Below are 16,382 nucleotides of genomic sequence, written 5' to 3' on the forward strand. Positions count from 1 at the left end.
CTAAACCGGGAGTGAGGGTGGGGGGTCTTTGACACCTCTATAATTCCATATCGAATGGGAACGAGATTGTGATTAGAAATATAAGAGATTATGAATCCTAATTATAATAACTAGGTTTAAGCATTTTGTGCTGGTTGTTTAGGCCCAACAAGCTATTGTTGCTAATAGGCCTCGTCATTGCAAGTAAAAAATATTATTAAGTAGAAGGTTTGCTAAGACAAATATATATGAGCAAAGGAGACTATACAACATTGAAGAAGGGACTCGATTGTTGCTGGAATACATCCATGTCTTGGCTGTACCTTTTTAAATAAAGGTCAGGCCCACCTTTGGATCAAAACAGAAGTATCAAAAACCCGAATTTCTATGGGTCGATCTCTCTTCTTGACTTTGACTCTATCTAAATAATGTAATTTGTTAACACCTACTCCAGCTGGACCTGATTTGAACTAATTGAAGATTACAACAAAATGTTAATTCAGAAGAACTCCGTAATTCGTGAAATTTTTACCCTCTAAATATTCATAATAAGCTTTTTCTCTACTCCCATTTGATCAAACTTCTTCAATATTTTCAAAGATGGCAATACAAGTTTCCCCTTATATTTGAATTTAACTTTCTTCATAATGATGATTGTGTTTTAGACAGTATTCCGTGGAAATTGGTCTTACTTCTAAAGTTATACTTAGTTGTCTCAAGCTATATCAGTTTTCCATTTTTGTCTTATGTTGATTGGAGGACTCAATGCGAATATAATATGTATTCTAATAGATTACAGTCTGTTGTGTTCTACTGCAAATCATCTGTATTGTCCTTTCCTGCAGAATTTTTCTACTGTTGAGTTCAAATCTTTATAGTATAAGTTGGCATAGCAGTCTGTCTATAATGTAAGAATTCAACTGTTAGTTTGGCTGAATTCTATTGTCTGATATAATATTGGGAAAAGCATTTCTTTGGTGGCATTAATGCATAAAAAAAATGTGATTAACTTTAAGCACTGTAAGATGTACGATTCTACTTTTATGTGGAGTGAAACCATATGAATATTATCCGCAGTGGTCCATTCTCATTCCTGCTTTCTCCATGGTCCATCAGCTACCTCATTTAGACCGCACTTTGAATTTGTAGTTCATTTTCCTCTTTATGAAGGATGTATTCTTGGCACTTGCTAAATCCAGGCTATATCATTCTTCTTCTATTGCTGGTTGGTTGCATGCTTTAGATTTTTTTCTGAGTGATGCCAGATTTTTGTAGGTTGGCTCTTGGGAAGTCATGCAGCTTTTGGGAAGGATGAACTGCTTTCGTGGTGTTTTCACCATAGTAGGACATTTGGGGCAGCTCTTGTTGATTGAGTCCTGGAGTTTTGCATCTTTCCTTTCTTCTACCTTTCAAGAAATTCTCAAGGATAATATCCATTATTTTAAAGAAATAGAATTTGAGCATTAGTGATTGCATTGGCTCGCCTGCATGACTTGGAAAAGGAAAAAGGAATTGATGCAAATTATTGTATTATCTTTCAGAATCTCTTGGAGGCATAAAAACTTAGGACTTCCTTGGCATGGATATGAATTTTACTTCAATAATTATGTGATATTTAAAGCATTTGAATAAACTTTAAATTCAAGGACATAAGGAGGCAAATGAGACTTTAAATCTGTGTGGTCCTATGAAAATTTGGAAATCGGAGTCAAAGGGGAAGCCAATCTTTATGTGTAATCAGTTGTTTTCCTACAATGTGTAATACTATGCACTGCAAAAGAAGTAAACTAAAACTGCATCCTAGTCTTTTTTTGAGAGAAACATCCTAGTCTTTTGATAATGACTATGAGAGTCTTCTGTATCTCTTCTGTCTAAACCATGTCCACCATTTGTAATTGTGTAACTTAGTTCCCGTACATGGTAAAGAATTTAATTTAGATGAGAACTCCTTCAGGAAACACCGTTTTCTGATTCGCTCTATTAGAATGCATTTTAGTTTTTCTTTCCTGTTTTTTTATTCCTGTTATCATGAGTCGCATCATGGCACGGATTATTTTAGGACAAGAATATGTTATATCAGTTTTCTCTTTGTTCCTAACTTGTTGGTGGAACTGAAAATAATCAGGACCTCCATGATGAGTTTCAAGATTCTGCAGCAAAAGATCGAGGGCCGATATGATCAGGCAAGCAACTCCTTCCGGCTCCTCTTATTTCTTTCAATTTAACAAATATAAAAACTTGCCCTAAGCTCACCTGCTCAATTGAATTGTTTATTCTGGATCTATGTTGTGCTTTGGGTTAGTTTCTTCCTAGCTGCCTGCTGAAACTTAAATCTCTTGCCAATTTGAGGATAGAACGGTGTCCGCATGTACATCCCCTCTTGAGCGAGTTCTGTGTCAAATAACATTTATTGAGAGTGTCTATTATTGTCCCAACCTTGCAGATTCTGTGCTGCCAATGCTTGATGCCAATGACGACGTTCGGAGGAAGAACATCACTTTGTCCATTAAACTGAAGCTGTGATCTTTAAAGTAGTCTGGTTCCCTTCATCGGAAAACTAGCAAATGTCAGTTCTTATGAACTCGTAACGTTTGTTGGAGAAAAGACCAAGATGCAAAGGTTTCAATCTCTTAAAAGATCTATGCTTTTGGTTTTGTCATAAACTTAATCTGCTACTGGCTGAATTGCATAGTTTGATTCACTTCAAAAGCTATTCATTCACGACTGCCATAAGATCCACTCCTTGGCAGAGAATGGTCTTTCCGTCTTGTTGACGAAGTTAGACAGCTTTCAGAGTTTCTGGGAGCTGTTTATGCAACTATTGATGTTGTATGAAGGACAGAAGAACCCTTAACTTTCTAGAATTCTGTGGCTGTTCAGCCGGTACTTCTACCTGCGTGGACTTAAACGAAATCGTTTATCGAGCCTGTGCGGCGCTCACTTTTCTTTGTGAAGTGAGCGAAGTGAGCAAACCTACCTCTTTACTTGTTAGTCTGTACCTGCTCGCCCTAAAGTAAGTACGAGAGAGAGTTTGAGAAATATTGTATATTGTATTAGAGAGTATAGATTACAATTGATTTTCTAAATAGTGGGGGTAGAGTTCACAACTATATATAGGCCACTCGCCACTCGAGCTAGCAAATGAAAAGGCGCTGAGTGGCGCAAAACTACAAACTAAAACGGGAGGCTATGGGCTCCTAAGAGACTATAATTATTGTCCCCCAAGTAAAGAATTTTTGACACTTAGGCATCTGCGCCCACAGTCTCGATACCCGTAGAGATGCTTCTAGAACACCTCAATAAAATTTCCGACAGAACTCTCCTTCGGAGTTTGGGTAATTGCAAAAGAGAAATCAGTGAAAAATTTAATGTTCGTGACATACCGCTATTTCTTTCTGCAATTTCCGCTCCTTTTCTGTTATCTCCAACCTGCATTACACATGGTTTTAAAATCTCCATATAACATGCCCGCACCGAACACTTGCATATTGTTCGACTAAATATTGTCATGTGAGATCGCGTAATTTGGTCGCATTCTAACTCGGTTTCTTCCTTTTTTTCCCCCTAGTGAAAATGGCTTGCGTTTTCTTTTTTCAGGTTGTAAGTCCACAGACAAGCATGCTGGAGTCGACGGATGTTTGGAGAAGGCGACGGTTTTTCCACTCCGCTTGGCCCCACGTGGCTTCTGCATGCAGTTTCATCTGGTGAGTTCGGTTCCTGTGCAAACTTGTGGCATCTTCTGCAGAGGGATCGGTTGGTGAGTTTTGCTGATGAAAGGAATTTGGTTTAAAATTGAAATTGGAATCGAAACGGGAATAAGTAAAAAGTCATTACATCGGTTATGTGATTTGTACCACTATTGTGTGATTTGTTGCGAATTTGCATGTCATCAAACTGTAGTTTCTTGCAATTGATGGTTTCAAGAAGTCTCTAATCCCTGTAAAGTATTGAAAATAAATAAATTGAAATCCACATTTACAGTTGAAGGGGTGCCAATAAATTAAAAATATAGTCACAGGACTATTTCGCAATGTCTTATTCCTTTTATTATATAACTAATATATAACCGGATCGAGTAAAATGAAAAGTCTTCAATTGGGCCTAATACTATCTGGGCATTGTTAACTTTTACCTCTCTTAAACGGGCCAGTTCAACGGCCCAAGCAATTGTTTTTAATAGGGTCATAATGGGCTATGCAATGTTTATGTAAGTATTTTTTTTTTCCTTTTTGAATAAATTCGTAATCTTATTCATAATCTTGTACTATACTATATTCATCATCTCTTTTAGTTTCTTCTTTCTTTTTTTTTTTTTTTTTTAACTTAATGTTGTGGCCTTGGGTTGTTGATGTGTGGCTTGAGAAGTACTCATTGCCAAAATGGGTTATGTTTATAATCGCAGATACTATGGGTTCTTCTCCAATTACAACATACAAAGCACCTGGAGAAGTAATATGGTTTGCAGGAGAATCAACCACATGGAAACTAAAATGAATTTAAACGTACCCGACGAAACCAATCTCAGGAGATGGTATATTTTTTACGAACTAAATGATGTTGATCAAATCACCAAAACGATGTTGATCGAATCACCAAACCGTTGCTGATGACAGTAAATAGCAATCTTTAGAATGCTTACACTATGTGACTTTTTCTTAAGATACCGTACAATTAAATTTTATATACTTTGTGTTCAAATTTTGTATATCTATATTTTTTTTATTCAATAAATTTAATATTTTAATATTAAATTTATTGTAAAAGAAATAAAAAATACGATAGAAAAATACTTTTATCTTCACCTTATGTCTACCGGGTGAAAATAATCGAATATACTGTTGATTTTTTAAAAAACAACATTCATTGTTTTAGAATTCCAATCTAGTTATAAATACATGCCCAATTTGATATTCATTAGCATCCTAAGGAATCCTGTATTTATATTACCCACTTACGCTCGCCCAGAAAAGGGCCTAGCCTAAAATTGGCTCCGCCCAGGTTTTCGTTGGACCAAACACTCCCTTTCGTTCGACCAAACACTCCCAGAGAGACAGTAAGAGATTAAGGCTTCATTTGGGATTGCGGGAAGGGGATTGCGGGGAGATTGCATTGTCTGTGGTGAGATTGCGTTGTCTGCAGTGAGAAAGTACGTTAGAAAAATTTTTCGTTTGCTTCCGTACTTAATATTGTGTTTATTTAATATTACGTTCCGTATATCCACCGGAGAACACAGAAACATATTTCTATATATTTTTTTCACAACACTATTTTATCTGATAACGTTAGATAGCTCTCAATACCAAACTAAGCCTAAAATTTTAGGCATCAGCCCCAACATAGCTCCGCCTCAGCCCATAGCTCCGCCCACTTCTCAAGAAGCAGCCGCACCACGATTGCCTCCCCCAGAAACACCTGCATTACAATTGCTTCCCAGAGATTAAAACTTTCGTCATTTCTTCCGAAAGAGTGCGCGTTGTGTTCCGGAGAAAGGGGAGCTCTCGATCTCAACCACAATTGAGTGGATTCGATCATGGGCTCGATCCAATCTGATGTGGTGTCCGCTGCAGAGCAGGAGTTCAGGCTGCGTTTGTAATGTACCAATACGGATCCGAGGCAACCGAGGGCGATTCTGAGGTAACTGAAGCACGAAGAGGCAAGAAGAGGAGAGATAAAGGTAGATGTAGATGTAGATGTAGATGTAGGGATAGAGATAGAGATAGAGATAGAGATAAGAGTTGGGATAGAGATTAGAAGTGGGGATTGGAGATAGACGAGAATTTGGAGAAGAAGGGTTTAGAGGAGAAGAACTTTTGGGGAAGGAAAAGCTAATTCATTTCATTCATAATTCCCTGTTGCAATTACATTCTTGTATATTCGTACTCGCCACTGCTTAGTACTCAAATTAAAGCAAACTATCCTATGAGAGCTAAACTGCAAAATAGGCAAAAATGGGGGTGAGACTTGCTGGGCTGATTTTTGCTCGCGGGCTGGGCTTCCGCTGGCTTGCTCGGTCCGAAACTGCCTGATAAGCGGGTAAGCGGCTCGCGGGTCCGCCTTCTCCGCACTATCCATTATTGGGATGGTTTTGGGTCCGCCTTTTGCATCCGCTCCGGTTACTTGGAGGTCCGATCCGTCAACCTCTGAAGCATAGCCACTTTCCCCCAAATAGCTGTGCGCTCCGATGATGCCCTAATCCCCGTCGACGCCGGAGTTCCGCCTGAACGCCACTGCCGCCGGTTCACCCTGCCGGCTCGCTTCCCACCAACCTGTTGTTGCCACTTATTTCATCCCTATCTCGTAAAGTTTCTGTCTTTACTTCCTTCCTCTACTAACTACTTACTGCTTATACTTCAGGTCATTACAGCGTTCCTCTTTCGACGAAGATCGTGGGAGGCTGGAGACGACACTGACCAAGAGTCGGATCCTGATCGACAGGGCTGAGCGATGGAGCTTCAAGGACACACGGCTCCATTGGATGTGAATACTCAAAAATGAAATAGATCTGCAGTCGCAATAACTATTCAAAATTTGCTATCAGCTCAAGTATTAAATTGAGTAATTAAGGTAGCTTTTTCCCCAGGTTCATCTCTTCTTCCTTCATTTCTTTCTCAAAAAAAAGAAAAAAAAAATGGAGCGAATTTAGAAAGAAATAGCAGTGTGAGAATAACATGTTGGACATTCGCAGATGATTGACTGAATTGGGTAACGTTCAGATACTTATACCAGATACATCAAGGTAGCGGAGACGCTTTAAGTTGCTAATGCTCTCAGGAAGCTTTGTTATATTACGGAAGCGCAGTCTTAAACAACGGATGTTTGCGAGCCTGCAGAACCAGCAATCAATTATAGAATCTGATCCAATCATAGATTCAGAAAGTATTATAAGCGAGCGCAGTTTGTTGCAGCTCCCTAACTCTATTAACTTCTTTTCTTCTAAACTCGCACAGCATATCGACAAATATCGAACAGTTTTAGGAATTCTTAGTTGTCCTCTATCTCTATCTATCTTTGAACATTCATATACTGAAACAAATTGCGCCAGATCGTGCATCAAATCATGCATTATATAGTTTAGACGATTCCTATGAGACTCCTGAAGGAAGCACCTACTTGTCAAGTCGCGCAAGTACATCGCTATATCTTCTAGTGACATATTTTCTTGAGATATAACAAAGCCTTCTGCCACCCAAATACTAACTAGCTTGTCTTTATTGAGTCCGTAATCTTTGAGAAATATCGAACAGAATGAGAAGCATCGCTTCAGAGGTAGCGGAAGGCACCGATAGCTTAATTGAAGGACCGGAAGAATGTCACCTTCGTTCTGAGGTAGTTCCCACAATTCACTATTCAAGATCGTAGTCCAATGTCCTGCATCCATGTCCTCATTCAACAGGCATCCTAAAATTTTTGCAGCCATGGAGATCCCTTCAACTTAGCAGCGATGCCTACTCCTAATTTTTCTAACTCCGGATAGTCTTCAGGGTTCTTACGACAAAATGCGCATGACTAGAAGAAATCCCAATAAGCATAGCAGGAAGGGATCTCCATTGGCTGCAAAAACTTTAGGACGCCTGTTGAATGAGGACATGGATACAGGACATTGGACTACGATCTTGAACAGTGAATTGTGGGAACTACCTCAGAACAAAGGTGACATTCTTCCGGTCCTTCAATTAAGCTATCGGTGCCTTCCGCTACCTCTGAAGCGATGCTTCTCATTCTGTTCGATATTTCTCAAAGATTACGGACTCAATAAAGACAAGCTAGTTAGTATTTGGGTGGCAGAAGGCTTTGTTATATCTCAAGAAAATATGTCACTAGAAGATATAGCGACTATGTACTTGCGCGACTTGACAAGTAGGTGCTTCCTTCAGGAGTCTCATAGGAATCGTTTAAACTATATAATGCATGATTTGATGCACGATCTGGCGCAATTTGTTTCAGTATATGAATGTTCAAAGATAGATAGAGATAGAGGACAATTGAGAATCCCTAAAACTGTTCGATATTTGTCGATATGCTGTGCGAGTTTAGAAGAAAAGAAGTTAATAGAGTTAGGGAGCTGCAACAAACTGCGCTCGCTTATAATACTTTCTGAATCTATGATTGGATCAGATTCTATAATTGATTGCTGGTTCTGCAGGCTCGCAAACATCCGTTGTTTAAGATTGCGCTTCCGTAATATAACAAAGCTTCCTGAGAGCATTAGCAACTTAAAGCGTCTCCGCTACCTTGATGTATCTGGTATAAGTATCTGAACGTTACCCAATTCAGTCAATCATCTGCGAATGTCCAACATGTTATTCTCACACTGCTATTTCTTTCTAAATTCGCTCTATTTTTTTTATTTTCTTTTTTTTGAGAAAGAAAGGAAGGAAGAAGATATCACACTCCATTTCTGTCACTTAAAACCTGGGGAAAAAGCTGCCTTAATTACTCAATTTAATACTTGAGCTGATAGCAAATTTTGGATAGTTATTGCGACTGCAGATCTATGTCATTTTCGAGTATTCATATCCAATGGAGAGGTACGATGTGGTCCTTTTTTTCTTTTTTTTTTTCCCTCCTCGTTACCAATAATCTATCCATTTCTGCTGCTAGCCACAGATGTTCATTGTAAATTTATTCACTAGAACATTGTAGGGTTGCAGGAGTATTTAAATAGCAGTGCTTTTGTGTCGTTTATGCACTTTAAAACTTTTCGGTAACTGGCCGTATCTGGCAATCCAGCATAGTTGACTAAGAGTTTGATGATTAATGTTCAAGATTCTAAGTTCGAAGTCTATTTGCTTCGCATTTGACCCCCTCAGCTAGGAAGCCATTTTGAAATGGCTACCTCAACTACCTTTCATTATTTTTGGCTACCTCAACCCTATTAATTTTGATTTACATCCCTTAACTTTTGATTATTTTTTTAGAATTACTTTTTTTAGAATTACACCTTATCATCCATGTTAGCACCAACGTTATCTAGAGATCCAGTTATTCCTACATCTCATATAAAAATCTTATACATCTCGTATGAAGGATATTTTGATAGTCAAAATTGTTGTTGGCGAAATATTTCTAATGTGAGAAATGTGATTTGTTAATTGATGTTTGGGTATCATGTAGTTCAATCCTCTTATTTAATATCAAATTCCCTAACACAGCTTATACAGGACTAACTCAATGGTTGTTCTTTTTCTTTTTTTCTCAAATAAAGGGGAGGGCTAAAAGTTCACGAATCCTAATGCGACCAGCGAGGAAGTTACCCGAGGAAGAAGAGGAAGAAGATGAGGAGAGAGTCGAGTAACCAGCCATTTTGGAGGATCCACATGCTCGATTTCAACCAACAACCACTCTTGATTAATAATTGCACTCTTATTAATCATTACTCAGTTATGCGATTTTAGTTATTTGAAGCGAAAATTGCACTGCTAGTCTCGAAATTAAGGAATTCCATTTGAATCACAAAACTTTGTTGTCTTGCAATTGGTGCACTGAATTTCGATATATTTTACAGCAGGATTTAACCTTCATGTGTCAGGATTAATAATTGCACTCTTATTAATCATTACTCAGTTATTGATTTTGAATGTGTGGATCGTTAATTTAAACGTTGTATCGTCGAAAAAATGAGTTTAAAAACTCTTATGGTATCTTATATCATAACAAGTCTATCAAGAATTATGATTTTATTCGGAGATCAATAGTTCGGCGTTTATATTCAGAAATCAGTAGTTGGGAGTCCAATTCGTGAAAGTATTTTGCTGGGTATATTATCATATTCCGATCTGAAATGTTTCTGCCAAATTCAAAATGATTTTATACAGAGTTCATATGATTTTATTTAAACCTCTTATGGTTCTATCAGAATACAATATGATATTGATATTTTATATAATTTGTATGATATAATGAGTCGAAAAGTAAGGTGTAAGTCATATTGTAGGGTGAGGATCCGTCATGAATTGACACTTTCTTTAACTTTCAATTATTTTTAATTTCAGTTATTTCCACAATATTAAGACAACAGCTTTATTAACTCTCAGATGTCAATTAATCAATACTGGAATTAACGTTCCTATCAGTTTAAAAATTGACAGAGCTTTTAAAATTTAATAAAATCATCATTAAATTTAATAAAATTCCTAATAAATTTAAAGCGAATGATTTAACTTAAAAGTTTACCTTCCCAGAAATGGGCTGAACGATGTCAGCATGTAACATCCCTTCTTGAGCAAGTACTGTGTCAACTAACATCCCTTGAGAGTGTCTATTATTGTCCCAACCTTGCAGATTCTGAGCTGCCAATGCTTGATGCCGACGACAACGTTCAGAGGAAGAACATAAACAACCTTGTCCATTAAACTGGCGCTGTGATCTTTAAAGGAATCTGGTTCTCTTCATCGGAAAAGTCGCAAATGCCAGTTCTTCTGAACTCGGTAACATTTGTTGGAGAAAAGACCAAGATGCGAAGGTTTTAATCTCTGAAAAGATCTACGCTTTTGGTTTTGTCGTAACTTAAATCTGCTACTGGCTGAATTGCATAGTTGGACTTCGCTTCAAAAGATATTCATTCACGACCGCCGTAATATCCACTCCTCGGCAGAGAATGGTCTATTCACCTCGTTGACGAAGTTAGACAGCTTTCACAGCTGCAGGGAGCTGTTTATGCAACAATTTGATGATGTATGAAGGACAGAAGAACCCTTAACTTTCTAGAATTCCATGGCTTTTCAGCAGGTATTTCTCATACCACTCTTCCTTTCTGCAATTTCCTCTCCTTTTCTGTGATCTCCAACCTGCATTACACATGGTCTTAAATTCTCCATATAACATGCCCGATAACTGAACACTTCCGTATTGTTCGGCCCAATAATTTCATGTGGTATCTAGTAATTTGGCTGCATTCTAATTCAGTTTCTTCCTTCTTTCTTGCGTGTTAAGTCGACAAACAAGCGTGCTGGAGTCGACTGATGTTTTGAGAAGGCGACGGTGTTCCCACTTGGCTTGGACCTACGCGGCTTCTGCTTGCAGTTTCATCTGGTGAGTTCGTGTACGGCGTAAACTTGCGGTATCTTCTGCAGAGGGATGGGATGGTGAGTTTTGCTGATGAAAGGAATTTGGTTTAAAGTTGAATTCGGAATCTAAACGGGAATAAGTAAAAAATCATTGCATCAGTTATGTGATTACGCTAGCTAGTCGAAGAGTAAGTTGTACCACTATTGTATGATTTGCTGCGAATTTGCATGTCATCAAACTATAATTTCTTGCAATTGATGGACTAATCCCTCGTAAAGTGTTAAAAAAAAAATAATGAAATTAAAAAAATTTACAGTTGAAGTGGTGACAATTAAATAAAATTGTAGTCACGTTTCGAAATGTCCTCTTCCTTTATAAAACTAATATATAAGCAGATAAAGGAGTAAAATGAAAGTCTCCAATTTGGCATAATGTGGCCTAATAAAATCCGGGCATTTTCAATTTTTTCTCTCTTAAATGGGCCTGTCGAATGGCCCAGGACATTGTTGTTAATAGAGTCTTAATGGGCTTGCAATTTTTATGTACGTTTTTTTTTTTGCCATTTTAAATAAAATTGGTAATCATATTCAAAATCTTTTACTATATTCATCGTCTCTTTTAGATTTTTTTTTATAAAAAAAACTTAATCTTTTGGCCTTGCGTTGTTGGTGTGTGGCTTGAGATGTACTCACTGCCAAAAAATGGCTTATGTTTATAATCACAGATGTTCTAATGTTCTTCTCCAATTACGACATACAAAGAAGCACCCGGGGAAGTAATATGGGTTGCAGGAGAATTAAACACATGAACACTAAAATGAATTTAAAAATACCCGACGAAACCAATATCAGGAAACCATATAATTTATTTCCAACTAAACCATGTTGATCAAATCACCAAACCGCCGCTGATGACAATAAATAGCAATTTTTAGAATGCTTACACTATGTGATTTTTTAAGACACAATATAACAAAAGATTTACATTAGTGTTCGAATTTTATATACCTGTATTTTTGTTTATTTAATAAAATTTAATATTTTAACATAAAATTTATAGTAAAATAAAATAAATAAGAAATACGATAGCAAAATACTTTATCTTCATATTACATCCCGTCTGACGGTCTAAGGGGTGAAAACAATCAAATACGGTTAGTTTTTTTAAGAAATCATATATGCATTCAATTTTTTTTTTTTGTTCTCAAATGCGAATTAAGTTACGAATATAGGTCGAATACTGAATTTTGACCCCAAGTTATGGAGCAACATTCCAAAATGTTAGTCTCGGTCCAAAGGGGTCCAGCCTAAAACAGGCTCCGTCTAGGCTTTTGTTGGCCCAAACACTCTCCACAGAGAGAAGAAGAGGAAGAAGAATAAGAAAGAGAGAGGAAAGAGGAGGGGCTCAGATTTCTCGTATCATTCCGTGTCCGACGCGGCCGCAGCCGCTGACGTTGGCGGACTGATAGTCTGCCAGTGAATTATTTGGAAGGTAAAAAATAAGATAAATGCGGACTCTTTTCCGGTGGCTAATAAGATTAGGTAACTGAAAAACTTGTGGAAGAAATTTACCTCAGTAAAGTAGTTACTTTGTATTTTGTTAAACTTTCTTTTGTTTTTTTCTTTTTCCGTCTCAACTGTGGTTTATTACCTCATCACCCCTGTATCCTAGTTCATATTTTAATAAATAAAACGAATAGCGAGTTATTTTTTCCAAAAAAAAAATTTTAAAAAAAGCGGGATGAATGAATTCAAGTCCCTAGCATTTTCACTGCAATCTTACTGGCCCCTGCCGCCAATTTTCAACAGCTGAACTCGCAGTTGATTCTGCTTTGTCGCTTCCCCATATATCCTCACCAGTTGTTGAAAAATCTATATGGAGTTAGGCCAAAGGTTTAGGGGCTTAAGTGCAATTTGTCTGAACAAAAGAAAAGAGGAGGGTGGTGTTCAGCTGCATATCAGCTTAGCTTGATATTTCAAACTTTGTTTGTTACTTTGTGCTTTACTACTAATAAATAATATTCCAGCAGTGTTCTTATCTAGAGAACAGGTATTTTGATTTTGATCAGTTTAATCGGAGGCGGCCCAAATTGTGACAAAATGGAGTAATTAACCTGGTATCTATAGGTACCCAGGAAGCATTGAATCCTCGATCTCTAATTCTTTCGAGTCTATCGAACTAGATGTTTTTCTCGCCATAAAATGTAGTCGAGAAAACGGCACCAGGAACCGCAACATAAAATTATATTTAATTTTTTTTTCTTTCTTTTGTTTTTCGTTCCGAAAAACAGATGCAAATATACTTCATTCATTAGTCCAGTTGGAAAGTACTGTTACATTTATGTATGAAGTTAAGTTTCAGAAATTGAGACTTCTATTAATTGTTTCTTCTTTGACCTTCCCCTACTCAATAAATCCTTTACTTGGTCCAATGGTAGGGGTGCCCCGACTCTAGAGCGTCTGGATCGCGCCTTTATCTCCAATTCCTGGCTCCTGGCTTTTCCCCGATCCACTCTCCGAGCACTCCCGCGACCTCGATCTGACCACACGCCTTTGGTACTTGCTGCCTTTACTTTCATTCCTCACGCAAATTTATTCAGATTTGAGAGCTACTGGCTGCGACACCCGGCTGTTTTCGAGGTGGTAGCCACGGCATGGAACTCAAACTCGTTTCAGCGGGACTCCGACCCGGTAAGCCTCTTCTCACAGAAAATCACCTCCGTTCAATCGGCTCTGCGTTCTTGGAGTGTAGGTCTCACCTCAGCATCTAAGGAACAAACCAAACTTTGTCTTCTCTGGATCCAATGGCTCGACAAAGCAGAAGAAGGTAGGGTCTTATCGAACCTCGAGCGCAGCTTGAGACCGAAGCTTAAGGCTAGATACGAAGATCTGTGCTTACAGGAGGAGATCAAGTGGAAGCAGAGGTCCAGAGTGCATTGGCTCAAGGTTGGAGACGCAAATACCAAATTTTTTCATCTCAAGGCAAATGCTCGTAGGAACAAAAACTACATCTCCAAACTCTCTAATGGTACTTCAACACTTTCCTCGCCCGAGTCCATCGCGGAGCACCTATTCTCCTTCTTTTACAACCAACTGGGGGTGACACAAGATCCTTCGGCCAAAATCGACCTCCATGCCGCCTATTGTGATGAAACCTTTGATCTCTCTGGCCTTCAGAGCCCGTTCACTTTACCTGAAGTTAAGAGAGCTGTTTTCTCTAGTGCTCCTGAGAAGGCCCCAGGCCCCGATGGGCTACCGATGCTTTTCTACCAACGATTTTGGAACCTCCTCAAAGATGACATTATGAGTGTTTTCAACTGCTTCTACAATGGCACGGCTAACCTGGATTTGATCAATACGATGTGGTTGTGTCTTATTCCGAAGAAGAAGGAGAGTTTATTCGCCAACGACTTCCGCCCTATAAGCCTAGTACACAGCATGGCGAAACTGATCTCGAAGGTTCTAGCGTCAAGACTACAAATCTTCCTACATGATTTAATCAACCCCTACCAAGCTGCTTTCATCAAGGGTCGACATATTTTCGACAACTTCAACTGTGCCCATATACTCATCCACCACCTACATACCGCCAAAGCCCGAGCAGCCTTGTTGAAGATCGACTTCGAACGGGCCTTCGATCGAATAAATTGGCATTTCCTATTCGACCTGCTACAAGCAAGGGGATTTACTCCACGCTGGATCTCTTGGATCCAAGCCCTACTTCAAACAGCTAGCACGGCCGTGATTCTCAATGGCACTCCGGGCAAAAGGTTCACGTGCAAGAGGGGGCTGCGACAAGGCGATCCGCTCTCTCCCCTACTCTTTATCTTATGCATAGATGTTTTGTTCAGGTTGCTCCAGAAGGCAACGACAACACGCCTACTACCAGATCTTGGGATCGGAAACGAAAGACTGCACACACTCCAATTTGCGGATGATCTGATTATCTTTTTGGATGGCTCTATAAGGTCAGTTGCAACTACTAAGTTCATACTTGACATGTTTGCGGCATGCTCGGGACTCTCAATCAATTTCAATAAAAGCTCTATCACCTCAATCAACCTATCTACTTCCCAATCAGCATCCCTAGCTAATTCTATAGGCTGCTCGGTGAAAGATTTTCCGCTAACATACTTGGGCTTACCTCTCTCTCCTAAAAGACTACGTAAAGCTGATTATATGCCGCTTATTGAGAGGCTTGACAATTGTTTGGCGGGATGGAAAGGGCTTACACTTTCAAGGGGAGGTCGGCTAGTGCTTCTAAATTCGGTCCTCTCGAGCACCCCATTATATTTTTGTTCGCTGTTTCAAATGCCGGCCTGGGTGATAAAGTCCATGGACAAAATACGATGCCATTTTTTTTGGAGGGGGCAAAAACTGCATAATGGCTTCCACTGCCTAGTCAAATGGGAACATGTATGCCGCCCGAAACATGCGGGCGGATTGGGAGTCCGAAACCTTTATGCGATGAACTCGGCCTTACTCATGAAGGGATTATGGAATTTTTACAACTCCCAAGACCTTCCTTGGGTCAGGCTACTCAAGCAAAAGCATTATAAGCTTCGACAACTGTCGATTGGAGGTAACTTGACCATTAGATGTTGCCAAATCTGGAAAGGAATACTCAACACCGCGCCTCCCTTTCATGTGTCCACTTGTGTGTCACTGGGCAATGGACAGACTACCTCCTTCTGGAATGCGAGGTGGTCCGGTGAGTTCTCACTGCGAAATCAATTCCCTAATCTCTATGCAATTTCAGCCCATAAACATCTCTCGGTTGCCACCTGGATGCGACGTTTTGCTCAAAACATCACACTAGCCTTCCAACCTGCGGCACTCCTGCGAGAACAAATGGAAGAGCTCCCACAACTCACAATGCTGATCCAGAGCACTCTCCTATCGAATGCTAACGATTCAACCGTTTGGCGCTGGAATGACGATGGCCGGTTTGAGGTACGTCGAGCTTACAACTTGCTTATCTTCGATGGCAGGACTGTTTACGGCATCCCTTTCCTCTGGAGCCTCAAGATCCCTTTGAGAGTTAAAGTTTTTATCTGGCTCGCCGCGAGAAACAAAATCCTCACAGCCGACACACTATCCAAAAGGGGCTGGCATGGTCCTTCGATTTGCGTTCTCTGTTCGATCAACGGGGAGAACTTAGAACACATCCTTTTCTCTTGCAATTATGCAAAGGCTGTTTGGAACCTCCTGCTGCAATCCGCTCCGACAACTCGACGCTTGTTGCTGACACATCCAGGGGACTTATTAGAGAGATGGAATCGTGCTCGAAACACTGTGAGGGGCCGGGGGAAAAAATTGTTCGATCTATGCTTCTCGACAGCTTGCTGGGAACTGTGGAAGGAGAGAAACAATCGAATATTCAGCGGACAGCTTACT

General features: G+C 39.3%; 2 long non-coding RNA genes across 5 annotated transcripts; both read left to right on the forward strand.

The window, feature by feature from the left end:
* LOC109714542 lies at window positions 2,423–3,965 on the forward strand. The gene is made up of 2 exons (XR_002217401.1): window positions 2,423–2,598; window positions 3,577–3,965. It is a non-coding gene; the product is annotated as an uncharacterized LOC109714542 (long non-coding RNA).
* On the forward strand, window positions 5,331–11,252 carry LOC109714554. Of its 4 annotated transcripts, none has more exons than XR_002217410.1 (3): window positions 5,331–5,613; window positions 9,185–10,707; window positions 10,912–11,252. It is a non-coding gene; the product is annotated as an uncharacterized LOC109714554 (long non-coding RNA). The 4 variants fall into 4 exon arrangements; XR_002217409.1 differs by lacking the exon at window positions 5,331–5,613 and adding an exon at window positions 5,632–5,653; XR_002217408.1 differs by lacking the exon at window positions 5,331–5,613 and adding an exon at window positions 5,669–6,281.

Source organism: Ananas comosus, linkage group 1, assembly GCF_001540865.1.
Source record: "Ananas comosus cultivar F153 linkage group 1, ASM154086v1, whole genome shotgun sequence".
Classification (NCBI taxonomy): domain Eukaryota; kingdom Viridiplantae; phylum Streptophyta; class Magnoliopsida; order Poales; family Bromeliaceae; genus Ananas; species Ananas comosus.